Genomic DNA, 18649 nt, shown 5'->3' on the forward strand with positions numbered 1-18649 from the left:
AATACGTTAAATTAATCATATTGTTTTATAGACTTCTACAGTAGTATGCAAACTTCTAGGCATTGATTGTTCTCATTCATTTCAAAAATTCATTATCTTGTTTTTTTTAGGTAAATTCAAAGGCAGTAAAACTATGGTGAGAGACTCAAAAGCTGTGATGGATCCCATGGAACCACTAAAAGTGTTACGCTCCACTGATCACTCTGGCATTATCAAAAACTGTGAAGAACAAGTCATCAGCGACGCAGATCTTGATCTCCTATTGGATCGCAGCGACCTTGTTGGAATTGAAACCAGTAAAGGAAAATGAAGTGTTTAAGGTTCTGGAATCCTGCGATGAGAATGTCATGGAGTTAAAGATCTCAGTACTGGGTTCACATACTGTATACCCAATATTGCACAAATTGAAATCTGGGATTGTTAATGGTATTTATGATATTTATTTCTATGCAAGTAGTTACTGTTGTTTTCTGCACAGCACAGTGTTCAGGTTTAAACTATTGTTAACACCAAGTGTTATTACAAGTCAGCACAGTGTTCAGGTTTAAACTATTGTTAACACCAAGTGTTATTACAAGTCAGCACAGTGTTCAGGTTTAAACTATTATTAACACCAAGTGTTATTACAAGTCAGCACAGTGTTCAGGTTTAAACTATTGTTAACACCAAGTGTTATTACAAGTCAGCACAGTGTTCAGGTTTAAACTATCGTTAACACCAAGTGTTATTACAAGTCAGCACAGTGTTCAGGTTTAAACTATTGTTAACACCAAGTGTTCACAGTGTTCAGGTTTAAACTATTTTTAACACCAAGTGTTATTACTCTTACAACATAAAGAAAATCAAAGACTATACACAAATATATTTTATGTAGAACTTTTAATATAATACAAATAGTGATAACAAAAATGGTAATCCATAACTTATCAACTTTAAATTTATTTTATACAGGATTATATTTCACTATTTCTACATCCTAACATAAAAAATAAGTCTACATTAAAAAATATATTTAAAAACACACCAATGAAACTAATCATTGATATCAAACTATATTATATAATGTCTTCATTGTTTGATTTTTGACATTTTTAGTTTTACAAATTCTACTACAACTTTGTTCTGTTGTTGTTACTGTGCCAAAGACATCTCATAATGTGTTTATTTGTTAATTTAATTTCTAATTACGTTTTCATTTAATAAAACTGCTTTTGATAACTAATTACGTTTCATCATTATGTTCATGTTATGTTTTGTAGTTTCAAGTTGTACCACTTTACTTTTAGTATTGGATGGTTAAAACCATCCAACCTAATTATAAAAAGTGAAATTACATTTATGATTTAATATTATTTTATCACATAATATTATCACATAATTACTTTAAAACACGCACAACCAATTCTATACAATATATCATGTAAAAAAACATTGCATTATTATAAAAGAATCATTTTCATTAAACATGACAGCACAGCTTATAAAGATTATAATGAATAAGAAACAAACATTCTTGTTTATCTGCATGCTACAGCTGTTAATAATTATTACTTCCGTTGCTAGTGTGCCGCGTGCGGAAATACGCGCGCGCGCTCCGTCGATGAAGGTAAGTATGTCAAAATAAAATGTTTAAAAACATTTTATGTTTTAGATTATCATATTGATTTAATCTACTATACGATTTATATATAAAAGGTCGTTTTTATATTGTATACAAATTTAATGTTAGAAATGCAAATATTTGCGATATCAAAAATTGACACCTGCTTGCTGCGAGATTTAAAAATGTGTTTGTTATATAGTAGAAGTAACATACGTTATCAGTGAAAACTAGGATGAAAAAATGCAATATTTCTTATTGCACACATTTCAGACACGTGACGAATGTCGTCAGCTGATAGATTGCAATGCCACATGTAAAGCCCCACCAGCTTAGGACACATAATGAGAAATGAAGAAAATGTATTAACATCAATGTTGTGAAGTTTACCAGAGATACCGAGATCACGTAATGCTAATTGAACTTGTTTGAGAGAACATTCTGATACAAAGTCATTAAATACATCACGTGATAGATTCCCAATCCCAATACCGCCACATTTATCGTCAATGCCTAAAATGTGTGCAATAACTCTTCCCTTTCGCTCCAATGCCATCTTATGACAAAAGTTATGGACACTATACTCATCATATTGCATACAATACAATTGCATAATTAGACGTATGAAATGCCCGTCACATTGTACACCTGGACTAATGTAATCAATAAACATTCTTATGGAGGTAGATATATCATCCAAATGATTATTAATTTCTAAATCTTTGCTTGTCATGTAATTAATTAATTCATTTACCACATCATCTTTATGTTCTTTTTTAACAATGTTTAAATATCTCAACAGATAGCGATATGTTGACAAACTATTTGTAACCCAGTGCTTGAGGAAACCGCCAGCTTTATCACCAAGGAAACCAATTGCAAACTCTCTCGCTCTGTATAAATGCCAACTCTCTCGTATCACCTTCCACTCATTATCATCCAATGGTGTAAGTAATGTTCGTACATCTGAGCACTCATTCTCAATACCTTTACTTTCACATAATTTGCACAAGTAAAATCCTACCAATGACTCTACTATCAATTTGTGAGGAGGCATATAAATGTTATCAAAATTCGATTTTAAAATCGGTGCTTCTTCGTAAACAAATCCAAGTTTCACGGAAATATCAACCAAATCTTTATTCGTATGTTTAGCATTCAAATCTTTCATGTTTATTGAGAGTTGATTTACTTTCAAGCTATCATACATACATTTTCCTAGCAATATTATAGCATTTACGTATTTTGCTGGTGTGTCTTCAAATTTAGAAAGCTTTGCGAATTGTTTTTGTTTGTTGAACTGATTTAAAATATTACGAAATATTTCTTTAAAAAGTTCAGCTTTATCTGTAGGAAGGATTTGACTGTCTTGCCATAGCAAACAGATTGAAAAAAGCAGCATGGGATTTTTGCACATTGAATATACGTCTTCATGTTTACGTGTTCGCGAAGACCCATCGTCTTTGAAAATATCTAATTCCTTTCTAAGGGAATTTCCCAATTGTGGTTTTCCAAAAAACTCAAAATGTTTGTCAATATACTTTCCTATGCTCTGTTTATTAAATCCCTTAACCCTTACATGTACGTTACTCTCTCTTACGAATTCATCTATGTTTTCAGATCGTGAAGTAAGTATCACGGTACTTTCTTCTAGGTTGTTCTTGTTGAACAGACTAATTGCGCTTCGATTATTAAATCTCAATTCGTCTAACCCATCTAGTAGCAGTACAACTTTGTCGTCATGTTTGTTTATGAATTTCTTAATTAACCGTGGATCATCTGGGAGATCTGTTTTTAAATTAAAATCTTCCATATCCAGTTGCTTTACAATGAGATCGGAAATGTTATCATCTTTGTCTAAATCCCGTACACTTAAAAGAAATACAATTTTACCTTCAAACGGTTTAATTGATTGAGTAGCCGTAGCCCGGGCCGTAGCCCAGTTGTATGATAAATGCCTTAATAAGGTAGTTTTACCTATCCCACCCTCTCCATCAATAAGAGCTCTACATCCAGGTTTGGAGCTGATAACATCTACCACTTCTTTTAATGTTGTTGGTTTGCAGCCTTCATTCTTGTCACCTTCTTTCAGTAGTTCCAAATCAGTAAACATCTGTGAAATGTCAACATTGTATCTATCACGCATTGTTGCTGGTGTAAATCTACTGGCCTGTCTACACAATTTCTCTTGTCTTTGAAGCAGATATTCTTCAATCTTGTCTAGATGCGAAGAAAAATGACAAAAACAATATTTAGTAAAATAAATTTATTTTATTTAATAATGGCATTGTAATTTCTAGTACTGTAATACAATAAGTAGTGCTGTGGCCGCGCCGAAGTAGTAAACCAAATAAATAATATAGAGGGCGACAAACATAATTTATTATCAATCAGAAAGAAAACTCTGTTAAACGACTGGTGGTCGCCAGCAAATCGTAACAACCGATAAATGTAGAGCAATCCACCGCTTAAACCTCCAGCTGTCCATAGCAACTACATTAGCTATGAGGCAATTTTGTTACTCCAATAACTACAGTAGATGGTGTTTTGTTTTTGTTTTTTTATTTACTACATAAGATGTTGATGTTTCAATATTAGTAGCTAGCTGGAGGTTTTTAAAGCTGATTTTTCCGACGACATTAGCGTTGTAACACGATAGGTAGGTGAAATAAAAAATGTGTTGTACAGTAGTATAACAAATTAAAGATTTGTCAGGCATCTCAAAGTGATAGTTTTGACATTTCATTTAATAGGGAAGTTAAGTTAAAATTTTAAATAAATTTGCTTTATTCAGAAATACGCGTGTACGAATTAATTTAATTTAAAACCTTGCCATTTATCCTAAATTAAAATTAACTGGTTTGCAATATTAAATTTAATTGATTTTGCGCATTTTATTCTTTGTTATTTCGTGAACAGAGTTAAATGATACACGACCCAGGGTATGACATGTTTTTTTTAAAATACCATATGCATGTATCTTATTAAGTTTAAAGGCTATTTGTTACGTAAGATGTTTATGATTTATTTACATTTATTTATGATTATCCACAATGTCATGCAAAATGGTATATATACAATTGTGCATTTAAAGTCTTTTATTTCAAATTAATTATGATTAAATGAGCAAAATTAAAGTAAGACGATGTGATTTGATTATTCATTCAATTTTTAATTTAAAGCTAGGTATTTCTGTGTAAAGGTATAATGTGTGTAATATGAGTCTTTATACTTATTATGATGTTAACAACATTTCATTTTTAAAATGAGAAGCTTCCTATAATTGTTTATCGTTGTTCAAAATGATTTTGTTTAAATATTATTCTGAAAGCAATTCTAACCTGTTTCTGATTTAACCTCTTTTCGAATTCCTTGTTCATTATGCCTACTACTGGTCGCCACTTGCCCTGTTTTAATAATCACATAATAAAAAAAAATGAAATAATTATACCTGTACTACCAAAAAAATTGAGAGAAAAATTATACGGTACATTATTAGTAACTCACCTGTTTCTGATTTAACCTCTTTTCGAATTCCTTGTTCATTGTGCCTACTACTGGTCGCCACTTGCCCTGTTTTAATAATCACATAATAAAAAAAAAATTAAATAATTATACCTGTTCTACCAAAAAAATTGAGAGAAAAATTATACGGTACATTATTAGTAACTCACCTGACATTTTATTTTCAAATAATTATGATTAAATGAGCAAAATTGAGATGTGATTTTATTTAATAAACTTTATTTAAAAATAAATTATATATCTATCTAAATCCATCAAACAATTACTTTTTACTTAGTGTACTTTCTAAATAGGAAATCTTGTGTGTACAATTATTGCATTTAAATACCATATTATTATGTTAATGCATAACTGAAGTAACTCACTTGAATCTGATTTTTTCAAGCCCAATCTTTCGAGAACGATAACAAACCAAGATTTTCTGTTTCGTCGTGAGGCGGAGTCATATTCTCTTCGCTTTCCTTGTTCAAGTTCTTTAAGAGACGTCGACACTTCCTCATCTGTTAAGGAAATATAACTAGTTCTATCTTTTCTGAATATATTTTATTTGGGAAAACATTATTGATTAAAAATATAACTTAATTCATTCAGCAGTATTTTTTACCAACCATGAATTTAATCATGTTAACCATTTGTTTGATATTTTTTTTGCAGAGCTAGATAATCTCATGTTGTTAATGCATTAAGACTTTTCTTTATTGTTACAGATAATGTAGTATTATATATATATATTTTGTCGTTTTTGGGCCCGTCCCACTTTTATTGCCATATAATATATTTTAACTTACTTAGATGACGTAATGTCGGTCTATCTCTTACTCTTTGTAGTAGAATAGTTAATGAAATTTTGCCTTTTTTCCATTGAATTATAGTATAATCGGAATTATAGAGGGCGGCAAATTTAATCCATCGGAAGGACCGTGTCGAAAATATGCTCAACAGTGGGCAGCAAACAGATAAATAAACTTATCATTAAAAAGGATTTTATTTTCAATATATTCTGACAGTTTTTGTAACTGAAGCCACTAACCTGTTTCTGATTTAACTTCTTTTCGCACTCCTTTTTCTTCATTACTACTGGTCGCCCCTTGATCTGAATCTAAATTACAATGATATTCTACCTCTTAAAAAATATCAATTATTTTGAACATTCATTAAATTTAACATGTTTCATTGTGTAGGCCTATACAAAATATAATAATAAAACTATTTATGTTTTAAGAAACTACTTGAATTTCATTATAAATATCGCCAGGGAAAGAAATACCATGTTCAAATTGTTAATAAAATGGAATACTAGTAATGTCATGCAGATAAAGATTGTGTAGTGTAGGGAAATGTGAACATCAAACAATTAATTTAGTGTACTTTCTAAATAGGAAATCTTGTGTGTACAATTATTGCATTTAAATACCATATTATTATGTTAATGCATAATAACTGAAGTAACTCACTTGAATCTGATTTTATCAAACCCAATCTTTTGAAAAAAGTAACAAAGCAAGATTTTCTTGATAATATCATGATTGTTGTAATGCATAAGAATGTTTTATTGTTACAGAAACTTCGTTTTTCCATTGATTGTAGTATACGCGGAATTATAGAGGGCGGCAAACACAATTTTTAATCCATCAGGGGTTGTCTAAATATGCTCAACAGAGGGCAGCAAACAGAAAAATAAACATTTTCAGAGAGCCGTACACCGTTCAATTCAATTTCAATTTTAGAAGTTTTAGTGTATTAAAATACTAATAAAACATAAATATTTACTCTGAAAATCTAACTTTTTAGTAGACCTAATTTTATTTGTATTTAGTAAACAAACTTTGCAATACGGATTAGAATTAAGCTTATTGGATCTCAAAGAATAATAATATGTGTAATATGAGTCTTACTTATTATGATGTTAACAACATTTCGTTTTTAAAACAATGAACCTTCCTAATTATTATAGCGTTCTACATGTGGTCAGGATTGGAGTTAAACATCAAAAAGAATTTTGTTTAAATATTATTATTATGAAGCAACTAACCTGTTTCTGATTTACCCTCTTTTTGCATTCCTTGTTCTTCATTACTACTGGTTGCCACTTGCCCTGTTTTAATAATAGAATAATAATAATAAGAACAAAAAAAAATAGAAATATTTATTTTACTTAAAAAACTACCGATTGAGAGCAAAATTATACTTATTAGTAACTAACCTGTTTCTGATTTAACTCCTTTTCGCATTCCTTGTTCTTCATTACTACTGGTTGCCACTTGACCTGTTTTAGTAATCAAATAATAAGAAAAAAATTAAAAAAAAAATTATTATTATTCTACCTAAAAACTACCGATTGAGAGCAAAATTATACGGTACATTATTAGTAACTAACCTGTTTCTGATTTAACTCCTTTTCGCATTCCTTGTTCTTCATTACTACTGGTTGCCACTTGACCTGTTTTAGTAATCAAATAATAAGAAAAAAATAAAAAAAAAAAAATATTATTATTCTACCTAAAAACTACCGATTGAGAGCAAAATTATACGGTACATTATTAGTAACTAACCTGTTTCTGATTTAACTTCTTTTGACATTCCTTGTTCTTCATTACTACTGGTCGCCACTTGCCCTGTTTTAATAAATGACAAAAATCTAAATGATATTCTATATTTCTTTAAAAAAATTTCAATTGGGAGCATTAATTCAACATGAATATGTTTCATTATGTATAAGAAACTAACATAACAAAACAGAGATATATCATGTTCATTAAAGGACAATAGACAGATATTGTCATCCCGTATGTTTAAAACACCATATATACATAGAATACATTCATTCTTGGCATTATTTATAATTCGTTTTTGGGGAATAAGAACAAGGCCATATACATGGCTGCAGTCGCGTGCTCAAGTTACTGTGTTTACCGACCGACCAACCGACCGACATAGTGAGCTGTAGAGTCGCGATGAACGCGACTAAAAATGTACATTCTTATCTTTTCGATCGGTTGAACTCTACTTCCGGTTCATATACTGACATCATATTACTAATTAATTAGCTACGTCACGAAAGCGACACTCGCTAGCGCTCTACCACCACGATGTGCGGTCATAGTTGTTATTTCTGGCATTATTATGCTTTTTGGCATTTTGAAGGCCCACGGCATCTGGCATAATGCCGCGGCATTATTTAGCCGTTTTTAGCATAGTCTGGCATAATTTTGTGTTTTGTGCCCTATTTTTCAAAATGTTCTTACCTCAGCCCCAGTGACCATGGTGAGGCTGAGGTCTTGAAGACATTAACATATTTTTATGCTGTTTTCGTACATATATAGCTCAAAAATTCTAAATTTCCATGGCTGTAACAGGTTTTTTTTTTGGAGGGAAATTTAGACATTCAACCATTTGTGGCGCTGTTTAGGGCCACATTTTTGGGATTAGGCATTATTTTTCCCAATCTGGCATTATTTGAGACAGGCGCGGCTACGGTATGGCATAATTTAAATTTTATCGCGGGCAACGCTGGCCCTACAGGAGCAATATACATTACACAGTATACATTCAATGTTTTTGCAGAGGGCATAAAAAACAGAAAAAAGTGTAGACTGTAATGACAAAACAAAATTATTATACTAAAGAAATTATTTGTAATATTAAAATTAGCAAATTAATTGGTAATTGTTTTTTTACACTCTCTCTAATAGAATACGTTTTTAATTGGTTTGAATTAAAATAATACAGGATACATTCTGAATTTTAAAATGATAAACTATGCCGAAAGGAAACAGTGTTAATTATGTTATACTAAAATATCATACAGTACCTGTTTTTGACTCAACAGATGCATCTGATTCTTCTTCAATAAATGTATCTGATTGAGCTAAAATTAAATATAAAACAGACATGTATGAATGTGTTAAACAATTTTAGTTTGTGTAGAAATGTTATGCAAATGAATCAAACTACCATCATTTTCATAAATGTATACTTTAAGGTTTTTAAAAGTATAAAACAGAAAGTAATCTAGCAAAATACAATTTGTTGCAAGATCAAAAAATATTTGTATTCACATTTATAAAATCAGCAAGTCAATTTTCATGAATATTTTAAAAATACAATTACAACAAAATGAAAATTACAAATGTGTCATATAAATTATATAATACAATACCACAATAGTTCTTGTTTTCAACAACACACTAATAGAGATAGTGATACAATATTATACAAATTTTGTTTACCGTTTTCTTTTAGCACACAGAGCGCCTTGTGATATTCAATTTCATCAATGTGTGTGATCCATTCCTCTTGAAACAATTTCTGCTGATTTTCCTCTGCCACTAATATTTCAGCTAAGTCTTTCAAAAGTTGTCCACTATCATGGATTTCATGTAAATTTATCAGCGCATATTTATCAATGGTAGATAAGTGGAAGACTATACATCCGTCTGTTATGAGGGTTAATGTTATACCAATCTGATTGTAGTAGTTAACAAGCTTTTGTAGTTTACCCTTAAATACCGATGCATCATTACACTTCAGCTTGCCTCTATGTTTGTAAAGAAGATCTAAAATCTCAACAGGATTTTTACTTTGGTGGCCTCGTTTGCGTTTCAGAGTTAAGCGTAATTGAGCCTCTTTAATAATAATAGAAAAATGCATTAATGGCTGAAAAAGACATATTTAGAACATTTACAATTTATCACAGTTCAATCATTATTTAGCAATGACTATAAATTCAAGAGTTGAATTTCGTTGAAAACCTTTGGCCTAAAATCTTAATTAATTCAGTAAATATTTTGTAAATATTATGTCTTGTTGTAGCAAATATTTAAAATTTGTATGCTACACAAAAGAGCAAAATTATAGGCCTGCGGTAAATTATTAGTAACTAACTTTTTTCTGATTTAACTTCTTTTGGCATTCCTTGTTCTTCATTACTACTGGTCGCCACTTGCCCTGTTTTAATAAATGACGACAAAATCTAATGATATTCTATACCTCTTTTTAAAAATGTGAATTGGGAGCATTAATTCAACACGAAATATGTTTCATTATGTTAAGAAACTAACATAACAAAACAGATATATTTATGTTATAACATAACTCTATGGATGTAATTTTGTTATATAATGTTTGTGGTACAATTTGTTATAACGCTTCGCACTAACTTACCTTCAGTCGGAGTTTTCACTCTTGATTCCAGTCCAATCTTTCTTAGATCGTTAATAAACTCTTCTTTTCTTTCTTTACAAAGTATGTTTCTGTTCTCCAAATCCCAAATCATACTCCAAGCATCTTCATAATTCTTTAACGCACTGCCATTGTACAGAGCATCAATTTTGTCAATTTCTTCTTTGGTCAGTGCATTTCCTAAATTGACAATCCAGTGTCGATATGGGGTGAAATGTGTAATCTTGATTTCTTGAACATCGAGAACAGATTGTTGGAGAACTTTGATGACACCAAACGTTTGAGTTATTTTGATTGTTTCGTAAAGTAAGGATAGCCCGCTCGAACTCAAATATCCTGATTTAATTAATTGATGCAGTAAGTTTATCGTTTTACGTGCTTTATCTATGTCCGCTACTACAATTAAATCTCGGTATAAAACTTTCAGCTGTCGAAAGAGGTTGTGGTCATCATACCAAGTCGAAACGTTCACTAAATCCACATTAAAATCTACAAAACAGTGAAAAAAAACAATTTGTAAACTAGATATTTTAAACTTACCGTTACTCAATTGAACAAAAGCAATCTGTAATTGTTCGTTACCTGTTGCCATGTTGTCAATTTTCTGTCTTCATTTCTGAAAAATATAAATGTTATATTTAGGATAAATGACGTCACGTTCGGAATGGACAATCCTGCTTGTTTTTCAAAGTATGACTTTTCGTTTCAATAACTTAGGCTCTATTACAATCAAGCGTTATAAAATGTATTGCTAATCGGAATGTCATCGGGTGACGTCATACTGTACCTAAGCCTATTTAAAAGATATGAAAGAGCGAGAGAACTGGGAGGGTACACTCTTTATTTATGAATACAATATAAAAATATGCTATTGGGATAATCAAATCATTTAAGTTAAATTTTTTCATTTATTTATTTTATTAATATTTTGTTGGTAGAATTTTAAAGGACCCTGAACATGAACTGCTGCCGGCTAGATGGGCTACTAGATAACAACATTTCACAATCAGGTAAAATATACCTGTTTTACATTGTGCTCCTGCAGTCTACGCCTTAATCGCATCTATCCATCAACGAATGCGCTGTAACTATAAGAACCAATGCAAGTAATACACTAATGGTACTATTATTATTTGAATTTTTATATGCTACTCACAGTTTTTAACGGTGACGTCTGTTAAAGCTTCATCCGCTATCTGGTAGGGACGGTGACGTCATCTGATAGAGTGAACATTTTTCCTTAACTCAATCGTCTATATTCCCAGTTTTGCTTTATTCTTTACAGTTTCTACTGATTGGACAATGATAATGCAGTGTACCACTCATGCGGCGATGATGTTCACTTTCGGTGTTGAGTCCCACTATTTAGTCAAAGCAAAACTATGTTTCGTCTGTAGTTAAATGATGAGCAACAGCAGGTATTGTCATGAAAGCTGAGGAACGAATGAGCTAAATCACGAGGTATATCCAGGTATATAGATACACAAGGCGTTGTGCTGGTTACGAGCAAAATATGACCAAAGGTTACATTTATACCTGACGTGATATTGTTTGAATAAAATAGATAATCACTGAATAAATAACATGTTATCTTTTAGTAGGCCAAATGCACCATTGTATGACTGGGGCTTGCACGTAGTCAGTTCTATTGATCCCCCACTTCTGTCCCATCACACAATCACAACTACAGTATATTCCTGGTGTTAGACTCAATTTGTTAAAGTTTTACTTATTTTGAAGTTTCTGTTAAAAATATCCAAATTTGTATTAATTTTGTCTGCAAAACATTGTAACAAAAGTAATAATGTAGATTGTTGTACAATAGATATATATTACTCGTACAGAACGATGCATTTAATTTACTCTACTTCGAGAAAAGAAGACTTTTAATTAACAAACTAGAATTTAATTCGTCACTTTGACGAATTATAGGTGATCATTTTTATCATTTTACCGAAATAATTTTTTTGCACGTACGTTAACATACGATCAGAAAATGTTGATTTATGCCATCCTATTATACGCTTTAGTGCTGAGTTGTGCCTATTATATGCCATATACAATATGTACAGTATATAATGTATCTATATACAGTGTAGCATAGGTGAAATTACGGGACACACATCATGTTCTAATTTTTTGGTATGATGGAATTATCAAAATAAACTCGAAGATGACAATTTCGAAAGATAATGAATTGAGCAAATAAATATAAGAATTTGAAGAGAATTTGGCACGTAGAAGCGCTGTGCGCGCTCTTTGAAATTTGTATAACTTTGAAGAAAAAGATGAAAAAACTACTTTTTAACTTCAACTGGCCATATGTTAACGTCACAACATTCCGATATGAATTCATATCTACATTTCATCAGCTTTCATAATAAATTATAATTATCAAGATAACCTTTAATTCTGAAGAGCTGTAAGATATTCAAATTTACGGCGAAGGTGAAATTACACGACCTACGTTATTCAAGTTTTTACGCGTGATGACGTCATCAAAATAAAAATAGTGGCAGGTCATGAGAAAGTCAATTAATTGAGAAATCACATACTAAAATTTGAGCGAAAATCAGGCACAAATTATTAGAGACGCGTTCTATTGAATGTGATAAAATATGACAAAAGAGAAAAAAAACTTAATTTTAAATTCAAGTGGCCATTTGATGACGTCACAACATTTTGTACGTCAAATGTGTACATGAATTCATATCTACAACTCAATGGCTTCCCGAATAAGTTAAAAAAAATGGGGGTCATCTTGCATTCTGAAGAGTTATTTTCATTTTAAAAATGCCTTATTTTTCACCATTTTCAGCACTTTGATGCAATTAATTTGCGCATTTTGTCATGTTTAACGTGCTCGTATAGCGTTATCTTAAGTCAGAATGGACTCAAAATTGGTGAATGTACTAAGAATTGTGAGTAGATTGTGATTTATACATCAAATTTTATTTTTTACGCTTTCTAAGAATCACGTGCGCAAAAACGTGTTTTTGCGCAGTAATTTTTTGAAACGCGCAAATGGCCTAATTCATGCTCTAAATTGATCAAAACTTAATTTTGAGCGTTCTAAATTTTTAACGCGCGATTTCACGTGCATGACCTTGAAACGCGCAACTTTTTATTTGCTAATATTTTTACCCTTGACATGAAGTTTACGTGTAGTGAATTTCATTAATATGTGATAATGAATTATGGAGATATGATTGATAATGTGATTTCACAAAATGGCGTATAAATGACGTCACGGATGAGTGATCACGCTGGAAAGCTTATTAGGATTAAGTTATATCATTTGAAAGATATTCTGAAATTTTGGTAATCATTGACATTAAACTTTTTGAGATATCTGTTACACAAAATAGTGTACAGAAACAATAAAAAGAAAAAAAATAAAACTAGACATGAAACTCGTCACTTTGACGAGTTTGGTTATCCGCTGCGCAAGTGGTGAAACATGGTCGTTTAACGATGTACCTTTTAACATTAAGGGGATAGGTTGAGGCCAAAAGGAAGCGTTCACGTTGGCATTATGACCTACAGGCCGGACAAGCAACTGACAAACAAAACCAGAAAATGTAATAGAAATCACATATCTCCTAACAACGATGAACGGCTCTGATATGAGAAAAATATTGTTTGCCTCTCTCTATCCTGTAAAAATAACGTCTTATTTGGCCTGCTACATTATAGAAATAGGTAGGAAATAAACGATTTGAGCTATTCCATTACAGTCGGTATAAACAGTAAAATCTGTTTACATATTACATACAGTGTAGATTAGGTGAAATTACGGGAGCCGCCATTTATTCCAAATTTTAACATGGCGGCGGCATCAAAATGAAATACAAAGATAGCAATTTCGGAAGGATATTATCTCAGCAACAACATATTAACGTGCAGAAGAAATTTGAATACGTGAAATATTGATGCGCGCTCTTTTAAATGTAATGAACTATTACGCAAAAAATGAAAATACGACTTTTTTTAGTTAAGTGGCCATATGATGACGTCACATCATCAGATTGGCAAAATTTTCACATGATTTCGTATCTACAATCCAATAGCTTCCAGAAAACGTTTTAATCGTGATTATCACATTTTATTCTTACGAGCTATAACAGATTAAAATTTACTGTACAGATGAAATTAATGCCACACGTAATTTAAATTTTTAGGCATGATGACGTCAAAAAAATTAAAATATTTTTAACTCATGCGAAAGATAGTTGATTGACCTAGACAATATCAAAATCGGGGTGAAAATGGAAAACGGATAAGTGGAGATGCGCTCTATTAAATGTGATGAGCTATGACGAAAGATACAAAAATCCTAAATTTTATATTCGCGTGGCCATACGATGACGTCACAATGTCCGGTTAGCCATATTGATACATGATCCTATATCTACAACTCATCAACTTCCAGAATATGTCATCCACAAAAAGTTGACCGTGCAGTTTAGAAACTACGACTGTTTAAAAAAAGGCATAATTTTGACGAATTTCTGAACTTTTTCATCAAAAACGCGCGCAAATTGACCAATTCGACGTGCTCGTATGACGTAACCTTAAGCCCAAATTGTTTAAAAGTTGGTAAAATTACTAGAAGAGGCTGGAAAAACATAAATCACGCGGAAAATACATGTTTTCAATGCTACGTGCGCACCGCACACGTAAATATTTGCGCACGCGTGGGAATTTTTGACATGCTTAAAATGACATGAAACGCGTAGAAAATTGATTAGAAAATAATTTTGCGCATTTTGAAATTTTAAATGCGCGTGCGAGCGTAACTTTGTGTAAAACACACAATTTTTGTTCAACAGAAAGTTAGCGCATGATATAAATTAAATTTGTGCAAAGTTTCAATTTAAAATGTTATTTGGTTTTTGACCTATGTTAAATACGAGAAAATCGTTAAATCGCGCGTACGTCACGTTGCGCAATTGTAAACATCATGAAAAGCTTCGCTTGACGACGTTACATAAATGTCAAAATGTTAACCTAGTTCACAAAATGTTATGTTTGCAAGTTTCAGAGAAAAGCGTTACACAAAAATCATACAGAAAGAAAGAAGAGAAATAAAAAGATGATGTTGATGTTGATGATTTCGTACAATCACAAGAGGTTATCAGCAACTTCGTTGCGGATAACCAAAAAATAAAAAAAACTAGAATTTAATTCGTCACTTTGACGAATTATAGGTGATCATTTTTATCATTTTACTGAAATTAATTTTTTTTAAACATGCACGTACGTTAACATACGATCGGAAAATGTTGATGTATGCCATCCTATTATATGCTTATAGTGCTGAGTTGCGCCTATATGCCATATACAATATGTACAGTATATACTGTATATCTATATACAGTGTAGCATAGGTGAAATTACGGGACACACATGTTCTAATTTTTTGGCATGATGACGTTATCAAACTAAACTTTAAGATGACAATTTCGAAAGATAATTAATTGAGCAAAAAAATATAAGATTTGGAAAAAAATTTGGCACGTAGAAGCGCTGTGCGCGCTCTTTGAATTGTGTATAACTTTGACGAAAAATATGAAAAAACTACTTTTTCACTTCAACTGGCCATATGTTAACGTCACAACATCCGATAGGCTTAATTTTTATATGAATTAATATCTACATTTCATCAGCTTTCATAATAAATTATAATCATCAAGGTAACCTTCAATTCTGAAGAGCTGTAAGATATTCAAATTTACTGCGAATGTGAAATTACACGGCCTACGTTATTCAAGTTTTTACGCGTGATGACGTCATTAAAATGAAGATAGTGTCAACTCATGATAAAGATAATTAATTAAGCAAGCACATACTGAAAGTTGTGCGAAATTCGAGCACACATAACCAAGATGCGCTCTGTTGAATGTGATAATCTACACAAAAAGATAACAAATCCTAATTTTTAAATTCAAGTGGCCATTTGATGACGTCAAAACATTTTGTACGTCAAATGTGTACATGAATTCATATCTACAACTCAATGGCTTCCAGAATAAGTTAAAAAAATCGGGGGTCATCTTGCATTCTGAAGAATTATTTTCATTTTAAAAAAGACCTATTTTTCACCATTTTCAGAACTTTTGTAAAATTAATGTGCGCATTTTGTCATTTTTAACGTGCTCGTATAGCGTTATTTTAAGTCGGAACTGACTCAAATTTGGTGAATGTACTAAGGATGGTGAGTAGAATGAGATTTGTAAAAAAAATTCATGTTTTTTACGCTTTTTAAGTATCGCGCGCGCAAAAACGCATTTTTGCGCAGTAATTTTTTGAAACACGCAAATGGCCTAATTCATGCTCTAAATTGATCAAAACTTAATTTTGAGCGTTTTAAATTTTTAACGCGCGATATCACGCGCATGAACCTACGTGCGCGTGCGTTTTTATTTGCTAATATTTTTACCCTTGATCTGAAGTTTACGTGTAGTGAATTTCATTAATATGTGATAATGAATTATGGAGATATGATTGATAATGTGATTTCGCAAAATGGCGTATAAATGTCGTCACGGATGAGTGATCACGCTGGAAAGCTTATTAGGATTAAGTTATATTATTTGAAAGATATTCTGAAATTTTTGTAATCATTGACATTAAACTTTTTGAGATAATTGTTACACAAAATAGTGTACAGAAACAATAAAAACTAGATCTTAAACTCGTCACTTGAGGACGAGTTTGGTTATCCGCCCGCAACAAACGTATCTTGCGCATTCAAGTACTTTTCAATCATGACTTTTCCAAAAAGTAGCCTATTCGAAAATGAAACTCCCTTTCAGTGTAAAAAGCAAATAAATCCTTTTATTTAATTATTTTCCCGTGACGGGATTCGATCCCGGTACCTCTGATACCAAAGTCGGTTGCACTACACATCGAGCCATATGAGCACCTGCTGAAGAAAATCCGAAGAACAATTACTCGTTCATTCGGTATGTCGTGAACCCCTCGATGCAAGTTGATTATTACCTATCAAACTAAATCATAATTTTTACTATGATGAAATCTTCACACATTTTAAACAGTAACATATTATGAAAGTTCATACTTTCAAGTTTTATATATTAAAATGTGAAGTAAAAAGATAAACGTTATGTTTATTGTTTTGCTCTTTGAAAATGTTAGTGTTTGTTTGATGATCAAAATTTCAAAAATTATATTTAATATGCACATAATGTAGCCATCAAACACGTTTTAGCATTCAAGACTATAATAAATCAGACCTATGATTCATACACTGCAAGAAAATAAAATAAAAAATGGGGGTAACCTTGCATTCTGATGAACTGTATCGTTTTTAAAAGTAGACATATTTTGCAACATTTTCACAATTATTAGACATTTTACGTGCGCAGCCAGCCATGTTTAACGTGCTCGTGGAACGCCATTTCCAGTTGAATAGTGAATAAAATAACGCAAAATTGTTAACTGAAGTTTGAAAAACACAGTCTATGCAAAATAAAGGCTCATATGCGTTCCCTGCGCCGTGCGCGCGTGAAAATGTGCGCATCTGGTGGGAATTTTTTAAACGCTTAAAATGACCTGAAACGTGCGCTAATTTAATCAGAAAATGATTTGAAGTATTTTAAAATTTCAAACGCCGTTTACGCGCGCACTTTCTAATGTTACAAAATTCGGTAGCGATAAAACAGTTTACAATTGATGTGAAGCAACCGTGGCTGAAAATTTCGTTAAAAAATATTTATTTGTTTCCAAGTTATGATCAATTTAAGAATTTCAGAAATTCGCGCGTAACTTACGCTACGTGGCTCTGACAGCGTCCAAAAGCTTCGCAGTACAACTTCAGTTAAATGTCTAAATGTTTACAAAGTTACAACATGTTATGTTAACACGTTGCAGAGAAAAGCTGAACACAACAAGTGGCGGAAATATGGAAGAATAATAAAAAAAAGAAACACTACAATTCCAAGGGCTTATCCGCTTGAGGCGGATAACCAACTAGACATGTAACTCGTCACTTTGACGAGTTTGGTTTTCCGCCGCGCAAGTGGTGCAACATGAACGTGTAACGACGTACCTTTTAACATTAAGGGATGGTCGCAAATTCGCCACCTCGACTTCTCTTTTTGAGGAATGTATTAAGATAGGCACATTTCTTGTCATGTCACGGATATCTGTAAAAGAGCTAATAAGAAACTAGGAATGATTTATAGATCTTTTAAATTCTTGAATAAAGATGTATTTTTAAATGTCATTAATTATTAAAATTCGACTTTTTCCATTTAACTGGCCATTTGATGACGTCAAAACATTCGATTGACAACATCTTCACATGATTTCGTATCT

At 31.7% G+C, this 18649-nt stretch overlaps 1 protein-coding gene across 1 annotated transcript in view; it reads left to right on the forward strand.

The window, feature by feature from the left end:
- LOC144835629 (lymphoid-specific helicase-like) overlaps positions 1-18649 on the forward strand; it is a 156820-nt gene that overhangs the window by 3036 nt on the left and 135135 nt on the right. The window lies entirely within an intron of this gene.

Source organism: Antedon bifida, chromosome 2, assembly GCF_963402885.1.
Source record: "Antedon bifida chromosome 2, ecAntBifi1.1, whole genome shotgun sequence".
In the NCBI taxonomy this organism is placed as follows: Eukaryota; Metazoa; Echinodermata; class Crinoidea; order Comatulida; family Antedonidae; genus Antedon; species Antedon bifida.